The sequence below is a fragment of the Hyaena hyaena genome, unplaced genomic scaffold, assembly GCF_003009895.1.
Source record: "Hyaena hyaena isolate Hyena2069 unplaced genomic scaffold, ASM300989v1 scaffold_154, whole genome shotgun sequence".
NCBI lineage: Eukaryota > Metazoa > Chordata > Mammalia > Carnivora > Hyaenidae > Hyaena > Hyaena hyaena.
This window is the reverse complement of record NW_024080786.1, coordinates 863,716-886,249: the sequence shown is the minus strand read 5'-3', so window position 1 is coordinate 886,249 and position 22,534 is coordinate 863,716. Positions and strand designations below refer to the sequence as shown.

Below are 22,534 nucleotides of genomic sequence, written 5' to 3'. Positions count from 1 at the left end.
AATTTTAAGAGGTAGGAGAAATTACCTGAGTTTGATGGGGGTCTCAGAAATATTTGCAGAAAATAAAAGTTGGGTTGGGTCTTGAAGGCGGAGTAGGAGTTCATCACTTGGAGGAAAGAGGTCCTCTCCATCACTACAGTAGTAGAATGGAAAGAAAGACAGTAAGGAGGGCGGGGCCAGGGGTAGAATAAAATTAGAGAGGAAGAAGGACCAAAGTCCAGGATTCTGGTGTGACTGAGAGCAGAGACAAGGGAGGAAGCAGGATCAGGGGAGGCTGGCAGAGAAAAATAAATGAGGTCACAGGATCGTTGAGGCAGCTAGGCAGGGCAGGGTCCTCAGGGAGCCGAGAACCAAGATCATGGCCTGCTTCTGCTCTGGGGAGCCACATGAGCTCTGTAAGTTGTAGGAGCCTGGGAGGGTCTCTTCAGGTCTTGAAACCAGTCTTCCCTCTATCAAATGAGGGGCTGGAACTTATGAGCTTTTTTTTTTTTAATGTTTTATTTATTTCTAAGAGAGAGAGACAGAGAGAGAGACAGCGTGAGCAGGGGAGGGTCAGAGAGAGACGGAGTCACAGACTGAAACAGGCTCCAGGCTCTGAGCTGGTAGTCAGCACAGAGCCGGACGCGGGGCTCGAACCCACGAACCGCGAGATCATGACCTAAGTGAAAGTCGGACGCTTAACCGACTAAGCCACCCAGGCGCCCCAGGAACTTATGAGCTTTAAGATCATGTCCAATTTTGTGACACTTAAAGCCACAAGTTTGAGGATCAGGATTTCTCAGAATGTGCTTCCATATAGGCACCTGGTAACCTATGCATTTTATCCATTCCCCAGGTTATCCTGATGCCAGTTATGTTTATGAAAACTGTTCTTGGGTTTTTTTGCATAGAGAACAATGAAATTTTTGCATTCTGTGGGCAATACTATAGGAATGCAACATAAAACAGTGTATGACTTCTTGTAAATACCACACCATTTTACCCAAGCTGCAGACTGAATGTTTCTTTTCCTCTCAGGTAACAGAGTGGTACATCCTTCCATTTTTTTTCTTAAGGAAGCAAACTTACAATAGGGGAGAGGCCGGAACAGGCCCTCCTTGACATCAGAAGCTGGGGCTACTACTGAGGAGCCTTAAAAGCCCCAGAGAGGGTGGGTGGTCAGCAATTTAGGATGGACATATTGAAACTTAACTCCAAAATTCCTCTGAATGGGCAGCTGCTGAAAGCATTTGCTTTTGTCTGTGGTAAACACTACAAAAACACCAGCATCTTCTAGACTTTTCTAGACAGTTATACAAGAGATGAGGGTGACTGATTTCATCAACAGGTGTAGACATAGAGCCATGAGAGGAATCTTCTGGAAGAGAAAATCAGGGCCTGGACAAGCTTCTCAAAACAGACAAGGAGAAGCAGAGCAGAGGCCCAGGTTTGCTTTTCAAATGTTAATGAGCATTCTTCATCAGAGAAATGTGGCTTTCACCACGACCTCTGCTCCCACACACACTCAAAAGAGGCTGACCCAGACTGGTGTGCACTTGCTTAAGCTCAGCAAGGACCTCATCGGAGGGCAGAAAGATCTCAGCTGGTGCTTTTCTCTTTTAAGTCACCAGGAAGATTGTAAATAAGAAAAATTTGGGAAACACAATTCTTCATCTCCCCCAGTCCCAGCAAACTCACAGGGACACCCACATATCGATTTTGCCCCAAGAACTCAGCACTTAGCTGAAAAATATATCAGATTGTATAAGAAAAGGAAAAAATGCTCAACATCACTCATCATCAGGGAAATACAAATCAAAACCACACTGAGATAGCACCTCACACCAGAGTGGCTAAAATTAACAACTCAGGAAACAACAGACGCTGGCGAGGATGTGGAGAAATAGGAACCCTCTTGCACTGTTGGTGGGAATGCAAACTGCTGCAGCTGCTCTGGAAAACAGTGTGGAGGTTCCTCAAAAAATTAAAAATAGAACTACTCTATAACCCAGCAATAGTACTACGAGGGATTTATCCAAAGGATACAGGAGTGCTGATGCACAGGGCTACATGTGGAACTCATATGTGGAACTTGAGAAACTTAATAGAAGACCATGGGGGAAGAGAAGGGGAAAAAATAGTTACAAACAGAGTGGGAGGGAAGCAAACCGTAAGAGACTCTTAAATACAGAGAACAAATGGAGGGTTGATGGAGGGGGGTGGGGGAGAGAGGGAAATGGGTGATTGGGCATTGAGGGGGCACTTGGGATGAGCACTGGGCGTTGTATATAAGTGATGAATCATGGGAATCTACCCCCAAAACCAAGAGCACACTGTATACACTGTATGTGAGCCAACTTGACAATAAAGTATATTAAAGAAAAAAAAAAAGAAAAAGGAAAGGAGGACGGGGAAAAAAGAGGGAGAAGGGAGGGGGGTTGGGAAAGGAGCAAGAAGCACAGAGTGGGCAGTAGAGCCTGGATACTGTCTTGTGAGGGCTCCCTGGCCTGGTAAGGTGAAAACAGACCTCAAGCCCTGAAGGCAGAAGAAGGAAGCCCCGAAGGAAAGGAAGCACCGTGTCCTGGCCCAGGGCCCCACCCACCTTTGCAGGGAGGTCTGCAGCCTCACCACTGGCTCCTGAGGGACACTCATCTGTGGCTGCCGCTCCTGGCAGCAACATCCTCTCCTCCCTCAGGGCCTCACTGCTGGCTACAGCCTCTCCCTCAAATAAAAGGTCCAGGAAAGCAGCCCCTTTGATAAGGCACTCCAGGAATTTGTGATTCCTAGGAGGGAGACCCCCTAGATGGGAAGGCAAACACCAAAGAGATGAGGCTCCTACAGCATATATTTTAATTCTTTTTCCTGAGCTATAGCACTTCAGAGAGGTCTGCCCATTAACATTTAAATTGGGGGGCTCCATAGTTTGTTGCCTAATCTAGATTTCTCCTCTCACTCCAACTTTTTCAAGGATTTATTTTCATTGCATGTAACTTCTAAGCTTTGGTTCTTCATGACATGATTGTCCTACGTTGGCTTATGCAAACCCAAGTTCATGTTAATATCAAAGCAAAAAAAAAGTCTTACAACTCACAGGACATCAAAGGCAAGGCTGGTTTTACCCCACTGGACGGCATGAAGCTGATGCTGGCTTTCAGGCTCAGGGTGGGGTCACCACAAGGGGGAACAATGGGACTCAGCCATTACTCACCACCTGAGTCCATCCCGTCCTTACAACTCTGGCCAAAAGATAAACACCAAGAGGGAAAATAACTTTGCATAAATATCACCATGAAAACAAAGAACCATGTTCACGTATTTTATCTGCCCATGTGAGCTTAGGCACAAAGCCATACTGGGGACTTCTTTCTCTTCCACCTGATGTGACAACACTGCCACAAAGCAAGCACCTGAAACCCAAGCAAGGGGAACCTAGATCGCCTCACATCGAAGCGGTTATGAGATAGCCAAGATCAGGCCACCTCCTCTGAGACAGCAAAGCTACCAAGATCAGGAAACGGGAAGAGGGAACTTTTTTCAAGGTTCTCCCATGGATCTTATCATCTACATGCAAGTAGATGAGAAAGTCCAATAACACAAGACCTATAATAAAAAAAAAAAAAGTGTCCTGCTCCCCTTGATAAGTCCGTTAAGTTATTTTTTATATTTTCCCCCAGATTTCTAAATAATAAGCTTATACAGCTATTGGTTGATCCATTTGGGACACCGTTTATTGGCTTCCTGTTAGGTCAGTAGACTGTGACATCCTTTTCCCAATTTTGCCTCCCCCTATTCTCTCAGAATAGCTGAGTTATAATTTTTGGTATAATCAACAATCCATGTTTACACTGTGACATATTGTTCACTGCTGAGGATGGAAACCAACTATAATCTGATTTCCTTTGTCTTCTGGCATCCAGTGTTGCTATGGAGAAGTCCTGCGCCATTCCAATTCATGTTCCTTTGAACAGAGGCAGTTTTACCCATGTAGGGACACGCTGAGGATTCTCTCCCTATTCACAGTTGCTGAAAACTTGAAGTGATGTGACCTGCTGTGGATCTTTTGAAACTCACAAGGAAATTTTCTGGTATTATTTCCCAAGTCGTTCACCTTCATTTTCTTTATTCTCTCTGGGATTCCAATTAGGTGACTCTTGGCTTTATTGGTTCAGACCTTTAATTTTTTTATCATTTCTTTCCTATTGGTCATCTCTGGTTTTTTGCTCATCTTTCTGAGAGATTTTCCCCACTGTATCATCTATCAAATCTTCCTTTTTTAGCTCTTCTATTTTTAACTTCAAAAAATTCCTTTGCCTTGTTCTCTTATCATTCTTGAATTAAAGCATCCTGCTTCTGATTAATGGGTACAGCACTGTTTCTTAACTCCCTAAGGGTATTAAGCATTAAGTATATGTTTTGTGTGTGTGAGAAGTTATACTCTGTTCCCTCTGCTTTGTTTCTCTTTCCTCCTACATCTTTTTCCTGCTTGACTGATTTTGGTCTGTTTCATATTGAAGGCTTTCCTCCTCAGAATCAGACAACCTCTGGATGTTCATTCACATTGAAGACTAAAATCACAGAATCTTGATTTGTGGGTTTGCTTTGAGGCCTTGGGCAGGGCTTATCAGCTGGTGAATTTCATTGACAGAGACCAGGCAGTGAGCCAGCCTTTTCAGGGTGGGACCCCAAATGACATGCTCTGTAGGGCTTTCCTCTGTAGCCGCTCAGTTCCCCCAGGGCAGAACCCTGGCGTCCTGCTAGAAAAGAGGATGCTGGCTGCCAGCATAAGCAGGATCTGTGTAGGAGAATTACCACCATGCAGGGGTGACTTCAGTACTGATTTTCCACTTTCCCTGGGTATCAAACCTCCTTCCTGTCCCATGCTGTATATAAGGTGGCTATGTTCAGAGTCCTTTTTGCTCCATGCTTCTAGAAAAGAACTTCCAGGCTATGCAAGCAGGAGGCAGAGGAACGGGAAGGGGAGGCATTGCCTGGTTGCATGGGTGGGGAGGGCACTTGGGGATCTAGACCCAAACTTCCCAGCAAACCTCTGTACTCAGTGCCCTAACTCCTCCCTGCTTCCCACATACCTGGTGCCACAGAACCTCAGCCTCTCTGGGGTTCCTGTAGAGGTTCTTGGAATGCCTCCCTGCGGGCTAAACCAGCTGCCACCTCTCTATCTGCTTTCCATCTGCCCAAACTATGCAGCCATTTCAAAATCTATAGAGTTCCCCTTCCAGGGCATCCGTTTTTGTGCATTTATACCTTTTTTATTCTTCTACTAGAATTTTTAGTTGGGATTTTGGAAGAGAAAGTCTTCAATCAGCCATATTTAACCAAAAGTCCTTTACCACTACTTAGATTTCACACTTGCTCTGCAGACATCTGCTCATCTATAGTCCACAGAACACAGTGCAGTTCCCTGGGCTTATTGAATGGGAGATTCTAACCTTGGATCTACCAGGCACTGCATGTGTATCCTTGGGTTAACTGATTCACCTCCCTGGACCTCATTTCTCCTGTAAAACTTAGGAATAGGGGAGGGTGTCTGTGTATTATTTTTGGTAAATTGTTAAATTATCATTAACATAAAATTAAATTTAATTGCCTATTATGCTAAAGATGATATTCATAATAATAGCCAAGTTGGGTAGGTACACAGCACTGCCATTTTTCAGATGAGTTAACAGTGGCCTTGACCCTGGTGGAGGGAAGGGAATACTTGCCTGGTGCCCTGTGACATAATTATTTCTTTATTATGTTTCCTCTTCCATATGAAATCCAGATTTTCCATGAAAAGGGCAATTCTTTAGTTTGAAAAGTTAAATGTGGTGATTTGGGGAAAAAACTGAAAAGTCCTACATGATTATCTTTAGGAATATGGAAGGAAGGAAAACTAAGTCCTGTGACTTTGAGGCAGTTAGGCTGTACCATAACGTATCATGGAGTAGGTGGCTCAGAAACAACAGGAATTTATTTCTGATGGTTCTGGAGGCAAGAAGTCTGTGACTGGGGTACCAGCATGGTGGGGTTCTGTGAGGCTCCCTCCAGGTGGCACAAATCTTGTTGCTGCCTCACAACGTGAAAGGAGAGCAAGAGAGCTCTCTGGGACCTCTTTTATAAGGGCACCAATCCAGTTCACAAAGTCCCCACCCTCATGAACTAAGGCCCCACTTCCATATGCCATCACATCAGGGGTTGGGATTTCGACATATGACCTTGGGAGCGGGGAAGACACAAACATTCAGTCCATTGCAGGAAGGGGTATTCTAGTTCTCTTTGTGCCTCTATCTTATCCTTATGTTAGATGATCTTTCTTTCCTTAGAAGATCAATGTCTCCATTTTTTAACTTAAAATGGTCCAATACTTCATGATACATTTTTAAGTTAGTAATCATTAAAGAAACAGAAATGTTTTCCTGTATCATTTCGCCCCTTTATAAACTTAAGTAAGATTTGGTGCATATTTCACCTGCTGAATATTGACCTGCATGAGGGCTTGGGATTGACTTTATTCTTCTTTTGGACACAGAGTACAGCACAATGCCCAACACATCCACCACCACCACCACCTTCACAGCCCTTAGGAGCTCTAAGGGATCTTAATGTTTATCTGGTTCAATCCCCTTCTTTTACAGATGGTCTAGGCAAGCCCAAACAGATGAAATAAATTACTTACCCAAAGACCCCAGGGAAGAAGCCAAGCCAAAACTTGACCTGGACCTCCCAAATCAGAACTAGTGTCTTCCACACCACCATGTTGCCTGGAACCAATCAATGTTTGGTAAATATCTCATGTACACATCACAATCTGATCTTCCATGTTTGCCCCATTGGAGTCCAACTTTCTCTTTTCCTTTCTTTCTTTCTTTTTTTTTTTTTTTAAAGTTTATTGTCAAGTTGGTTTCCATATAACACCCAGTGCTCATCCCCACAAATGCCCTCCTCCATGCCCATCACCCCCCTCCCCTCCCCCCTCTTTTCTTTTTAAATGGTGCTCTTTTAATAGCTTTACATAAACCTAACAACTAATTACATCAAGAGGAAAGCCACAGCCTTAAATATTAAAGTATTACATGTAAATGCTAATATAATATGCAATCTAAACTACTCCCCATCAATATTTCTATCCATCCATGTTCTCATAAAGAATGTCACAGGTACGGGGCGCCTGGGTGGTTTAGTCGGTTAAGCGTCCAACTTTCGCTTAGGTCATGATCTCGCAGTTTGTGGGTTTGGGCCCCGCGTTAGGCTCTGTGCTGACTGCCAGCTCAGAGCCTGGAGCCTGTTTCAGAGTCTGTGACTCCCTCTCTCTCTGACCCTCCCCTGCTCACGCTGTCTCTCTCTCTCTCTCTCTCCTAGAAATAAATAAAACATTTAAAAAAATTAAAAAAAAAAAAAAAAGAATGTCACAGGTACGTATATTTTCTGCCCATGGATGCCAACTGCTTTGTGTACCTGTGGACACTATACTTCATCCAAATTGATAAAACTAGCTCCAACTAACCTCTGTGCTTTCTAATCTTAGCACTGCCTTTGTTAGGGTCACCTGAGTGAGTACAGATCCAAACACCTGACTGCAAGTAGATTTCAATTGTTTGCCTTTGTGTCTCACCCAAATGGACTTGCCCCCATACCACCACCCATATCACCACTTAGCAAACGTTCATAGTGGGCCTACCGTATGCCAGGGACTGTTCTAGGCCTTTGGAGCATGAGCAAAACAAAGATCCCTACCCTTGGAGAGCTTACATTCTAGCCATCAGTAAGCATTAAAAAATAAGGATATTATACAGCATGTGAGAAGATAGGAAATGCTATGCGGTAAGAAAAATTTAGGAGATGGGAGGGGGATCAGGAGTACTGAGGCAGGTGGTCAAGAGAAGGTAATGTTTGCATGAAGACTTGAAGGGGATGATGGAATGGGCCAGAGTGATACCTGGGCAAGAGCTCTCCTAGCAGAGGGAACAGCCAGGATGAAGTCCCCAGGATGAGTGTATCTGGTCTGGTCAAAGTTACACCACATCCTGATGGGTGACATATTGGGGAAAGAATCCTAAGTAAAGGAGAGTGATCATTCCCCAATTCCAGACAGACCAAAAAAATTAAACTTGAAGAAAGAAAGAATGAAAAAGTGAGGACCTAGAGGTACAGAATCTGTCACAGTGGTATGGGAATGGCAAGAGAAAACTGAAAAACCAGGAAATATAATTGAGATTTGAGAAATCGCCCTGGGTATGATTCACCCTGGGACTGAATCTCACTCACCTTTGGATTCACGGCAACTGGAACAGAGCAGAGCACATGATAGGCTCAAGAGATACCCATGCGGTGAAAGAACGACTAATGAATGGAACCGTTCTTCACATGTGAACTTCTTTTCTTGTGCTTTGTACGGTAAAGAACAGGAATCCACCCAAGAACTGTGCTGTGAGGTCTGCTGTAAACTCATCTCACCTGGAACTTAATTTACTGATAAGAAGGAGGACTCAGCTCAAAGAAAAGTTTTGCAATATTTTTCTTTTCATTGATCTATTCAAGTCTGCTTAAAACCTAATCAAGTGTATTATGGAGTCTGAGAAATAAATGTGCTGCTAAGGTATCTAGGTATGTGGGGAGTTTCAATCTGGTAATTGAACAGAGTATATAAGTGCACAGAGAGTTGTGTGTGTGCGTGTTCAAGATGTATGTTAATGGAGTTGGGAGGAATGGATATTAATAGAGTCTACAGATATGCAAACCTTTTAAGAAGGTATTTATATACATTCCAGCATGATATTGAATTGCATCAAGGTTCCTTTGGTTAAAGTAACAGAAAGCACTTCAAACTCACTTAAGCAAAAATAAGCAGTAATCTACTATAAAGATACAGAGAACCTCAGGGCAAGATCAGTCAGACATTCCCCAGAACTAGTCAGCCAGTGGGAACTAAGGAAGCATCCTGCAGTCTTGTGCTCTCCCATCCTCATTCTTCAGGGCCACATGACCTCCTATCCCTGTCTCCACGCATGTGTGGCCCCTCCTTCTCTCTTGGCAGACCTCCTTCCCTCCCTGTCCATCCACAAATCCTCCCCACCTTGCCTGGGCTTACATTACCTCCATTTTAGCAATAAGTATAGCCTGACGACATTATTTTTTCAGTCTCAATTCCAAAGTTGCAAGAGAAAGGACCGAACGGGCACTGCTGGGGCCCGTGTCTCCCTCTGTTTAAGTAACCACAGCAGGTAGGACCATCACCTGTTCAAACATGGCTGCCAGGTTTGAACAGGCTGCCCAATTTGGCCATTTGCATTCATCGGGTTCTTTTGTTGATAGATAATGGTGAACCCCACTAGTTTGAGGTGGGTGAGAGCTTTCATTCCCTCACCTCAACTACCTCCCTGTGAGGTGTGTCAAAATGAGGACAGGTCTCATTCAGAATTCTGCCACACATAAAACATTTACAAATAAGCAGGCACAAAAATGTCATACCACTCGTTTAATAAGCTCAGAGCAGTAGCCACTGACACCCTGCATGGAAAGTTCACTTAAGGAAGGAAAAAGTGACAGCATGTCAATAACAGAATTAGTGCAACTTCTAGTTGTATTAGTGGCTGAATCCTCTAGTACACATCAGGGAACAAAACTCAAAAGCCCCTGTCCTAGCACAAGTCCAAAAGGGTCTAAACTAGCGGGCTGACTCTACCATCACACTATGCAAGGGAACAGTTACCTTTACAATGTTTCTAGCTGATCCACATTTCATCCAGGAAAATCCTCATGCTAATTAAGAGGCCCTCTAGTTAAGATGCAAGTGGTTGTCTTTTGCCATCTTTGGAGAGTGGACTCCTGACCAGGACCCTCCAAAAGTACCCATCATACCCTGGGGTATGGATTCCTGATTAGAGACTTCAAATGTTAACAAACGAACCCTGAGTTCAGATGAAAATGAGTATACACACACACACACACACACACAGACATGCACACACCCCAGGTTGGCAATGGGTTTGTTGCCAAATGAATTGGCCTTCTTCAAAGGGTTGCCTTGGAAGCTCCCCGTTGTCCATTGCTGCTTACACATCACTGGCCAGCCCTGTTGTCAAAAGAGTCTGGGAATGTTCTTTTTTAGCTGGACATATCACAATCTGAACTTTATAGGGGTCTTGCTGGCAAAGAAAAGGAGAGAATATAAATCAGGTGGCCAGCCAGACTTCTCTGCTACACTCGCTGATCTAAAGTAAATCTCTTACCCTTGTCTCAGTTTCCTTACCCATAAAATGAGATTATCAACACCTACCCTGCCATGGTCGCAGGGTTTATAGGAGAATGAAATGAAAATGCTATATGAAAAGTGAGAAGCCTTGTTCAAATAGAAGATATCATTTGACAGTTTATATAAGAAACCACAGTGTTGTATAATCATCAAAAGGGTTATTCTTTCAAATCAAAATATAACCATACATAAGCCCTTATTCTTGATTCCCAAAGCTTACTCATATTCCCCAGACCAGCAGGAAAGTGTCATTTTTTATTGCACGGGTCCCGCATGACACATCCTAGTTTATGAGAGGCTGACTGGACATATGCGGAGGCTATATAAGGTTATGTAACATTTACTGGAGTTTGGTCTGTGCCGGGCACAGTGTTTCACACAGATATTCTCATCTAATCCCCCCGAGAGGCTCCAGGGGTGGGCACTGCTATTATCCTTTCATCCTGCTGACAAGCAGAGACAGAGCATAGTCAGCTCCTAACACAGTACGAGTGGAAAGCTAGGGTTGGATCCCAGTCACTTGAGCATCATTCTTCAATTCTAAAATGCTGTGGCCCCTACTTACCACGCACACTGGGTAGAACTGTGTCCATCAAAAAGATAAGTTGAAGCGTCCAAACACCTGGTACCTGCAAATGTGACCTTATTTAGAAATAGGATCCTTGCAGTTGTAATCAAGTGAAGGTATGTTAATATTGGATTAGGGTAGGTCCTAAACCAATGAATGACTGCTGTCCTTTTAAGGAAAGGGAAATTTTGACAGACACACAGAGAAGGCCATGTGAAGGCAGAGGCAGTGAGTGGAGTGATGTGCCTATAAGCTGAGTAACACCAACGATGGCGGGCAAACACCAGAAACTATGAGACTGGGCTGGGGTGGGTTCTCCCTTAGGACTCCCAGAAGAGGGGCGCCTGGGTGGTGCAGCTGGTTGGGCATCAGACTCTTGATTTCACTTCAAGACATGATCTCATGATTCATGGGTTCCAGCTCCATGTCAGGCTCTACACTGAGCATGGAGCCTGCTTAAGATTCTCTCTCTCTCTCTCTCTCTCTCTCTCTCTCTGCCTTCCTTCCCACTCGCACTCTCTCTCTCTAAAATAAAAATTAAAAGTAAATAAAAATAAAGAAGAACGCCCAGGGGCATCTGGGTGGCTCTGTCAGATGAGCGTAGGACTTCAGCTCAGGTCATCATCTCATGGTTCCTGAGTTGGAGCCCCGCATCACACTCTCTGCTGTCAGCATGGAGCCTGCTTTGGATCCCCAGTCCCCCTCTCTCTCTGCCCCTCCTCCACTTGCGCTCTCTCTCTCTCAAAAATAAGTAAACATTAAAAAAAGAAGCAGAACCCCCAGAAGAAACTAACCCTGCCAACACCTGGATTTCGGACCTCTGGCTTCCAGAACTATGAGAGAATAAGTATCTGTTGTTTTTAAGCCATCATGTCTGCGGTAATTTGTTAGAGCAGCCCTAGGGAACCAATACAGCATGTGAACATTACATGGTCCTATGAGAGCCTCCTGCAGCCTACTGCTGGCTCTGCCCCCAGCATATTTGAGGTGGGGCTTTGTTCACTGCAGGAGTCACCAACAGAGGGGCACAGTCTTGGCTTCCCAAGGAGGCACCTTCTTCATAGATCAAGCAAGTCCTTCCCAAGGCACACTCCTGGATCTGAGGAGGAAACCCTGACGGTGCCTTGAGCAGAGGGTGATGGGTCTCTAAACATTCCTGTAAGATGCTGAGCTTGGCTGGAATGGCTCAGCCACAACCATGAGAATGGACCCATGTGTTCCCTTAAGGCTGGGCAAAGAGATAAGCCTCTGACTTTTCTTTCTCTTCTATTTGTATTTGGATTGCACTAAAAGCTTTCTGGGAAATTGGAACTATTTGCTGAGTGAGGAACTATTTACAAACTTTCCTATACTTTTTGGTCATTTCGCCTTCTAAAACATTTGTCAAATTTATACATCACCTATGCTTTTTGAAAGCAGTTTTGGGGCATCTGGGTGGCTCAGTCTGTTAAGCATCCAACTTTGGCTCAGGTCATGATCTCATGGTTGGCAAGTTCAAGCCCCACATCGGGCTCTGTGCTGACAGCTCAGAGCCTGGAGCCTGCTTTGAATTCTGTGTCTCCCTCTCTCTCTGCCCCTCCCCCACTCACACTCTGTCTCTCTCTCAAAAATAAAAATAAATTAAAAAGCAGTTTTATAATACTCCCCAAAATGGAAAGCCAGATTACCCACCACAAATAAAAACATTAAGATAAAAAATATTTAACTGTTTACTATCTATAAACCAGGAGCTACCCTGGCCAGGAAAAAGATGGTTCATAAACTGAGACAGAATCAACTACTCTGATAGGCTAGAGGGTTTTTATGAAAAGAACTACTTTGAAAACTGCTGAAAAACATTAAGTAACAATATGAAAGACATTTATTATTGTAAACTTTATTCCTGAAGCGCTGTGAGGATTCTCAAACCACCACAAATCCACTTGTTTGGCACAACATTCTGTGGAGAGATAGTTCCAGAAAGAGATAAATCGAACCAGCTTTTAAACACATAAGGGCCACTCACAGTTAAAAGAACGGATGCTGGTATTTCAAGTCTGAGGAAATTAACAGTATGGACATCTGCCATCTGTATGACCCTGCTTAAGTGTCACTTTATCACCCCTGATAATAACTAGTGATGTGCCTTGTCCTAACTGGAGAAAATAAATACAACTACTAGGGTGAAGAAGAGATCTTTTCATTGTGCTGGTAAGAGGAGAAATCTGGAAACCTCGCCAAAGAATACAGGCTAAGCTTTGTTCAGAGGCTCATGAGAAGACGAGAGGAAAAGGCTGCTTGGGATAAAGAGATATTTGTGTTTCCAGCCTGCAGGAGCAGACAAGATGAAGCACTCCACGGTGCACAACAAGCCCTTCCGCTACACTAGGCTTGACACAAACAAGTATGTCTATTTAGGTCTAATATTGCTTTTCCAGGAGTTTAAGGTGAAGACCCTTACATGGATGCCATCCCAACACGGAAATGCAAGCATGAGGGCCTAGAATGCCAAGCCAGTCATCCAGATGGTAGGCACTAATACTCAAGAGTCACCTCCCGTGTGAAACAACAAGGAAGTGGTGTGTGTTTCCTGATACCACCTTCTCCTCTGGCATGCTGACATTCACAGACATGGCGGGATATAAAAATGCAAACTGCCCTCTACAATAATACTCCTGAGTTTCCCATTAACATAGATTCTAACACGAATCAACTCAGAAGAGCATATAAAGATCAGGAACATACCGTTTCTCAACAGGGAAGGCAAAGGGGAAAGGGGGAATCACACCTGGTACCCAATTGTGAATCTACAGTGATAGTCCTGGCCAGAGAGAGACAGCACTCTCAATTGGGAGTTCTGAAGAGATTGTTTAATGGAAGGGCCATTATTTGGAGGTATAGGTGGAATCAAGGAGCCCAGCAACAGCAGAAAGCTGTTACTACCGTGTATTCATCTGCTAGGGCTGCCATAACAAGTTACCTCAAACTGAGTGGTTTCAACAATAGCAATTTGTTGTCTCAATGTTCTGGAGTTCAGAAGCCTGAAAGGTGTCAGTAAGTCTATGCTCTTTTTGAAGGCTCTAGTGATAAATTTGTTTGAGGCTTCTCTCCTAGATTCTGGCAGTTCCTTGGCTTGTGGCAGCATAAATCCAATCTTCACATGGTGTTCTCCCAGTGTGCCTCTGCCCAAATCTCCCCTTTCCATATGGACGCCAGCCATATTGGATTAGAGGCTTGCCATGCTCCACTATGACCCCATCTTAGCTTAACTACTTATATCTACAATTATATCTTACTATTCCAAATAAGGTTATGTGCTGAGGGACTGGGGGTTAGGACTCCTACAGAGGAATTTTGGAGAGCACGATGCAACCATATCACATTCTCAGGCCTGGAGAGGCAAAGGGAGACGGAGGTGTTGGACAGCCTGGTTGGGAGCTGAAGCCCAGGAATGGCTGTGGTCATAGAGGGGACTCTGCAGTGTCAGATTGCCACCAAAGCAGGAAGGGGGCTGCAGAAACAAATATCCCTGCCTCTCTCCCCTCCTACGCTCCAGGCACCAAACCAACCAGAAGGCAGAGGACGGAGGGAGCCTGGTGATGCAATATGGGAAAGTCGAGCTTTCCCCAGGACAGGACAGAGAAGAGAGGAGAAAGGCTGAGGGTAGGGCAGTACTGTAAGGAAACCAGTAAAATGAACACCCCTTTACATGACAGAACCAAGGGATCCAAATGGGTTAGGGAGAGAGGTTGTTATAAGATTTTTCCAAACTATATCTCAGGAATCAGAGTATTTAGAAAATATGGACAGAAAAATCAGGGCATGCATTTTCTCCCAAGAAAGCGATCTGTTTGAAATTTTCTTCTCTTTAACTGAGAGCTCAGGTCAGAGTCAAAGGTCCACATTTCCAAGTGACTCAGTGAGGGCCTCCCGAGAAGATAGCACCCTTGGGATACACTCAGAAGGGCTCCTCCCTCAAGGCCTCTCCAGACACATCCCTCTCTCCTCCCACAACCTGAGTCATCCCAGATGTCCCTTCCTTTCATATGCAGCTCACTCCCATGCCTCATCTCCATTCTCCCTGCCTTGGTTCAAGACCTCACTTCTTCCCTGGGGCCCATACTCCAGCCTTGGTCGCCCATGATCCATCCCTTACAGCATAGGCTGCAGAGAACTTCTGACTCCTAGCATGATGGTCAAGGCTCTATACTTGATCCCTGGCTGCACCTCAGGCCCATCTCCCTCTCTCCCAGCTCCTTCCCACCCTCCCCTCTGGTTCTCCAATAAACCTAACCCACTGCCAGGAAAAATTGTGAACATTTTGAAAATGGGCCAAAAAAAAAATTACCGGGGGTCCTGTTCAGTGCATCCTATCAAGTTACCTTCATCTTTCCTTAGTTTTGAGCTGTTTTATGTCTCTAATTTGTAGACTATATTTTATTTCCATAAGCCGTAGACTATTTCATATTTCATTTCTGAAAGTTGTACATTCCTGAAAGTGCAGCAAATGATTCTTGCCCACAGAAGTACAAACTTTGTCTCTGGAGATGCAGATTTTTGCCCTGTGGATATTGACCAGTTTTATACCTATTTGTAAATTCTTTTTGGGCCACGTACATATGAATATTCTTTGAATTCTCCTTTGAACCATTTGTGACATCTTTCCTGGCTTCCTTATTAATTAATGAGTTAAATAAAACCTATGATTGACATTCAATTTATAATTCTATGAGAGTCATGATTTTATTCTTTAAAAAATGCTTACCTTTCAATAACTCTGTGTTTTTCTGATTGGACCATGCTCTTTCCTGTCTCTCTTTGTACAAGCTGCTGGCACTGTCCAGAGGATTCTTCCCCGTCTTTGTCTACCTGGTGAACTCCTCCAATGCTCAGCTAAAGGTTGCCTCTTCTGTGAAGTCTTCCTTGATTGCCCAGTGAATACTCCTGAGTTTACTAGCACTTTTCTGTTTCTCCCATTGGGCTTGGAACCCCTGTAAACAGGGGCTGTATTCTCCCAGCATATAACAATGTTACTAAATAATTATTCCTCAATTTACCTGGGTTTTCTTTTAATCCCTTAATGGCCTTATGAGGCAAGTAATATTTGTGTCCCCCTTTTACAGGTAAAGAAACTTAAGAAGAGTAACTTGCCCAGGATGACAGCTTTGGGAGGATCTGGTCTCATGGATGCGCTTTCAGACTGAGTGTTCTAAACTACAGTGTTAACACTCTTTGCTGATTCAGCAAATCTGTGGTCCTCAGTCCTTTTTTAAGTTATACTTAAACAGAACAGCCATGACTTAGAAAACTAAGGGTAAACCTTTGGGTTTTGTTCTTTATCCAGGGAAGAACACCATGATTTTCAATACCTTTGCTCACACAGTAAGCACAGCAGCTGGCACATACAGGCGCCCAGCGGGTATCTGTCTACAGGTATCTTGCACAAGGGATATTTACAACGCAGCAGCCCCACTGCCCCGCAGAGGAGCCAGAAGAGCCCTTGCCCCTATTTTACCGGGTCCGACTCTCCTGGCCAGCATGCTCCTGACAAAGGCAGTTCTGCTATCCAGAGTGCACCTTGGGTTTGGAGATCACGGAAGCCTCTGGAACATTTCAAAAATGCACCCGATTGCTCAGTGTTGCTAAGCAGGTGACAAGTGAAATAAATACTGCTTCACTATTTGGATAAGTGCCCAGCCTCCATCTGCAGGGTACCTTGGGGCGACCTGACCTCCTGCCACGCATGGAGTTGAGATAAACAGAGCATATCGCCATAATAAGGGAAACGAAGGGCAAAGCTGTGCTGGGCTTTGATTACCCAGAGTGGTGTGATTAGGGTATCTTTGATGTTTTTAAGTCGACCGAGGGCCCTTCCTCCCGGCGCCCCTGTCCTTGGAGGTTTGGGCTCCGGCAAGCCCGTGTAATCATTACCTACAGCTCTGGATTGTACGGAGAGCCAGCGGGAGGACAGCGAGGCCAGGCTGGCCACAGATGCATTTCCCCCCAATGCCAGGAAAGGTTCTAGTTCAAAAACAAATGTATTTATCACTTCCAACTGCTCTGCAGGGCAGGGCATCCTGCCTCAGGGTGGAGCGTCAGCGTGCAGTGGGAACACTGGCAGGCGGCCAACGGAAACTTCTCGTTTCACCAAGGGTCCTGCAGGCCCAGCGTCACCCAGTAGCGTCCAGCCTCTCTGTCAGCCCTAGAGACACAGGCATCAGGCAAGAGCCGGGCCCTACACCACCAGTCAGTCAGCCCTCGCCATGACAGGCTAGATGCCAAAACTCACTGAGACGTACCCACTTGGTGAGGTGGGTGTGAGCCAAGGGGGAAGTCCAGGAGCGGGCAAGAGGGCAGTTATCCAAATCCCCATGACATGTGCCCCAGTCACTCCCTACAAACAGAGCTAGGTGAGTCTTCCACTCTAATGTAATGCCACCTTTGCCTCATGGTCCAAAGGGGCTGGCGGGACACTTTTCAGAGAGAAGCTACAGAACTGCAGACAGTTGTAGTTTTCCAATGGACTTGGACTCCGCACTATGGAGCGCTTCCTCCTCCTCCTCTCTAGACTTCACCACTGCTGGAGTTCTTTCTACAACAGACTAGACCTTGTCACTCTCCCACTAAAAGCTCTCCTGGAAGAAGTCCACACCCCTGTGGGTGCCATAGCAGGTCCCTCCTGGTCGTTCCCGCACCAACCTGTCCTGCCCAACACTTTCTCTTTCAAGTGCTTTGCTCACCAGCTCACGGCTCCCCAAACAAGCCCTGAACTCTCACAGAAGAAGGCTCTCCTGCCGAGTATGCCCTCATCCAGACAGACCTGAGTGCCCTCCTCCCTTCACAGTGTTCAGAGCCTTGTATATTTACCATCACTGTAACATTCGACCACATTGCAGCTGGCTTATTTGAATTTATATCGATCTCTCTGACCTGGTGATGAGCTCAATCCAAGAAAGGGCTCCTTTTCTATTCATCTCTTCTCAGTGACCAGTGCAGTCCCTGGCATACAGTGGGCGCTCAACAAATAAAAAGAATGAATGAACACATGTCCCAAATTATCCCCTTTTCTGAAGAATCTCTTTCCTTAGGAGGAAGCAGTCCGGTTCTGAGCCTTCTAGAGGTCCATGGACATGTATCTGTGGAAAACCATTTGCTCTGGACAAATTCTGCTCTCCCTACGTCTCTAGGGAAAACCCAAAGCAAAGAAGGCAATGTGCAAACTAACCGCTTCCGGATAAATGTACTCCCAGATGCTAACAGTTTTACTGTGTATTAAGAGCAAAGCCAAACCACACACAGAAGCGAAACTTCCTGAACATCCCACGCCAGGCATTTAGTTTATTCCTCTGTTGGAATTTTGATGACAACGGGCATCTGAGTAAAGATGCACTGTGTAAGAACAGAGAGATTCTACTGGTTCTTTTATGTAAAATATCTCTGTCCTTTAACTTTTGGATGCATTGCACCCTATGAGAAGGTAAAATGGTGTGATAACCTTGGCTTACTACCTGGGCCGTACCCTTCCTGTAATATGGTGAACCTTCAGGGTCAGAACTGCTACTCCCTTCAGATTCCTTTGCTTTAAAAAAGATTGTTATTACTATTATCCTTATTAGGATTGTTGTTACTGAAAATCACCTCCTCTAAAAAAAAAAAAAAAAAAAGGCTAAAATCTGAAGCAAACATTCCAATTTTCCCAAACAGAATTTACAATTCGAATGTTCTTACATGAAGATCAAGGACCAACTAAGCATAATAAATAAAGTGGCATTTATACAGGAGCATTGCATTTACAAATATATATACTCTCAAGTATATACTCTCAGTGATAAGAATTGCTCTAGGGGCACCTGGTGGCTCAGTCAATTAAGCATCCAACTCTTGATTTTGGTTCAGGTCATGATCTCACGAGTTCATGAGATCAAGCCCCATGTTGGGCTCTGAGCTGACAGCACAGAACCTGCTTAGGATTTTCTCTCTCCCCTTCTCTCTCTGCCCCGCCTCTCTCAAAATAAATAAATAAACGAAAAAAAAAATAAACTTAGCAAAAGGAACAAACATTCAAACACTTCTCCTACCTCCATTTCTGCTGAACATTTCCTCCCCCTCCGCTACCCACCCCAGATGTAAAGGAAACCAAACATCCATTCATCTCTAACATCTCCAATTCCATTTCCAGGAAAAGGAGGTCAGAGTCTCCCTCACAGAAAGAAGCAAAGGGCCCCTTTCTCTCAACTGACTCTCAACTCCTTTTCCAGGCAATTTCCCCCCAACCCCTACAGCCAGTTACAGCCTCCCTGAACTGCTTATAGCTCCCCAAATGTACCACACCCCGTCACCTCCAATACCCCTCACTACCTCACTCTGCACCTCCCTCCTACTCAGCTTTTGGGTCTCAATTAGATATCACCTCCTCCCAGAAGCCTGTCCCTAGCTCCCAAAGCTGAGTTAAGGCTCTTTCAAATGGGTCCTAGCTCACCCTCTCTTTCCACTATACCAACAGAAATCATATGGCCTTATGATTGCAATCAGTTATGCGTCTTTCCCACCATCTAGAATAGCGCTGTACAATAAGAATATAATGTGAGCATTAGAGGTGATTTTTAATTTTCTGGCAGACTCATTTTCAAAAGTAAAAACAAAGAGGTAAAATTAATTTTAATAATGAATTTTAGTTAACCTAATTTATCCAAAATATTATGATTTAAACGTGCAATCAATATAAAACAATTGCTCATGAGATACTTCACCTATTTTTTTTTCCCAAAGTCTTTGAAATCTGGTGTGTATCTTACATTTCCAGCACACTTCCATTGGAACATTTCAAGTGTTCAGTAGTCACGTGTCGCCGGTGGCTGCCATACTGGATGGTGTGGGGGTCTTGATGAAACACCTTCAAGGTAGGGCATGTGCTCAACCTCTCACACTAGTGTATCTTGCACCGTGCTTGGTACGGGGCAACAACGTGAATGTCTTAGTTCAGGCTGCTGTAACAACAATACCACAGACCCGGTGGCTTAAACAACATTTATTTCTCATAGTTCTGAAGGCTGGAAGTCCAAGATCAAGACGCCAGCAGATTCAATGTCTACAGATGGTTTGTTTCCTGGTTCACAGATGGCTATCTTCTTTTTCTTTTCTTTTTTTTTAAGTTTATTTATTTTGAGAGAGAGAGAGTGAACACGAAGGGGCAGAGAGAGACAGAAGAAAAGAGAAAATCTCAAGCAGGTTCCATACTGTCAGTGTAGAGCTTGATGCAGGGCTCAAGCCCACAAACCATGAGACCATGACCTGGCTGAAATCAAGAGTTGGACACTGAACCAATTGAGCCACCCAGGCACCCCCATAGATGGCCATCTTCTTGATGAGTCCTCACAGGGGGTGAGGGGCAAGGGGCAAGGGAGTTCTCTGGGATCTCTTTCATAAGGACACTAATCCCCATTCATGAGGGCTCTACCCTCATGACTTAATCACCTCCCAAAGGGCCCAATTCCAAGGACCATCACATTGGAGGTTAGGAGTTAACATATGAATTTTGAGGGGACACAAGCATTCCTTCCACGGTGGTGAACAATGTCTACGAATGACTTCATCACCCAAGGGAGGGAGGCTTAGTTGTACAGGCGCTGCCCTGTGACCCCGAGCAATGGGTATCTGTACATGTGGGTTCAGCTAAAATTCTGCTCCAGTGAAACTTTCTAAATAAAAGAAGAGTGGCCAGCTATGGACAATCACATTCATATTTCAAGCATTACGCAAAATGACAGAAATACCAGTTCAACAAAGCAAGCTCATCAGCGCCTTGGAATTTAGGATAATGTAATTTAACCTTCATATAAGATGGAAGCTGAAATGGAAACAAAGTGTCTCCAGAAGACTTCCTTGAAAGGGATTCAGCATGAAACACTCTCTACCACAGGACTAGGAGGCAGGAAATGAGCCTGAGGCTGAAGAAGGACAAGTGTGGCATTATGAGTCCGACCCACTCTTTGTTTCAAGATTCCTAGAGTTTTTATCCTAAAAGCTGACACTTTTAAAAGTGCTTTTTAGAAACAGCAAAGCAGTGGTGCCAGAAAAAACAATGACATCAGCCCCCAGGCCCAGAGAAGCAGCCTTCAGGAAGGCCTCAAGGACACATGAGATGACACTGTAGAGCTCAGAGAAGGCATGGTCTGTTTTTCCTCTGTGCAGTCAGATAGCTCTAGATTCCCAAATATGGCAGATCCCAGGGACTTCTGACAGAAGAGCTGCTAAGCCAGGAATTCGTGGGCTTTGGTGGGCATTAGAAACATCGAGAGGGTTGTTTAAAAATCCTGATTGCTGGGCCCCACCCTTCAGAGAATTCAGTTGTTCTGAGGTGGGTCTCAGGAATATGCTTTCTTATCAATTACTTGAGGCATTTCACACTTTAAGGAAAACAACCCTAAATAATGGTAGAACCATCAGTTATCAACTCATCTTTTTTCACCTCTGCTTTCTAAATGTCCCCAATATTATGCCTTCCGGGCCACAAGTATGGTTGTACAATTCCTGTACTGCATGATGGATCTCAGCTGAGAAGCAAAGTGGGAGCTGAGATCGAGGTGTCTGACCTGGGGTCGTGCCCACCCAGAGTAGTGGACACTCTTTCTTTGGACAGAGGCACCCTCCCAACTTGCAAGCCTTGTGCCCAAGTGTGGAGCTGTGTCAGCCCAGAAGGGGCGCTTTTCTCCTGATTCATTCAAAGACACTACACAGCCTGAGAGGAGCCCTGAATCTGTTGTCCCACACCCGGGACGACACCGCATCTTCTTCAGACCCCAACACAAGAATCCTCAACCAACCATTGCTCTTGAAGGTGGAAACCGGAAGTGGGTTGGATGGCTCCTCTTTTTCTTTGTGCATCATTAGCCAGGTCTTTCCCAAGCACCTGCAATGCTCCAGCAGTGGCCAGCCCAGAGGTAGGTCAGCTCTTCCCTGAGCAAGCCCCAGCCAGCTTCTCTGAATGAGGAGCGCACTGTGGCCTCACCACCTCTCTTTCCTGGAAAGACACTTCCCCACTGACTTTATGTGCAGATGGCAGAGTTCTCCTGGGCTCGGTAATTATTTACCAGGAACGAAGGCTCTGTGGAAATAGTTCATGTACAAATAAGTCTCCAGGTTACTGAGCTTACTGAGTGGGCAGACTGGCAGATGGGACAGATGTGCAAGTGACTGACTGTATTTCTACAAATGCTCTCCTCTCTTTCCTATGCTTCTCAGTTTTCTCAGTTTATAAATTGGATGAACACTTCATGACAGACGGCATATGTATCAGGGCAGACAAAGAGCAGGTCATCGGACCGGCTGTGAATCTCAGATGCAACCTTGGTGAAGTGAAATACGACTCTGCTGAGCCACTAAGAGTGAGGAAATGCAATCTGTTCTGGGCTCCAAACTCTTGCTCTGCTACAACCTGGTTAAATGCTACTAGGCAGAGAGATGAAAGAATAAAGGACATGGGGGAGAAGAAGGGGAAAAATAGTGGGGGAGAGGGAGGGAGGTAAACCATGAGAGACTCTTGAATGCCAGGAACAAACTGAGGGCTGATGGGGGGGCGGGGGGGAAGGGAGGTGATGGGCATGGAGGAGGGCACTTGTGGGGATGAGCACTGGGTGTTATATGAAAACCAACTTGACAATAAACTATTTTTTTTAAAAAAAAGAATAGATGAGAATTTGCAGTCTGCAAGAGAACAGAAATCTGAAAAAGATAGCACTGTCTAGCAAAAAGATAGC

At 44.8% G+C, this 22,534-nt stretch overlaps 1 long non-coding RNA gene across 1 annotated transcript; it reads left to right on the top strand.

Annotated features, from left to right (window-relative positions):
* Positions 1-3,939: 3,939 nt before the first annotated feature.
* On the top strand, positions 3,940-16,464 carry LOC120236413. Its single transcript, XR_005529673.1, has 3 exons — positions 3,940-4,064; positions 6,615-6,760; positions 15,902-16,464. It is a non-coding gene; the product is annotated as an uncharacterized LOC120236413 (long non-coding RNA).
* Positions 16,465-22,534: the final 6,070 nt, after the last annotated feature.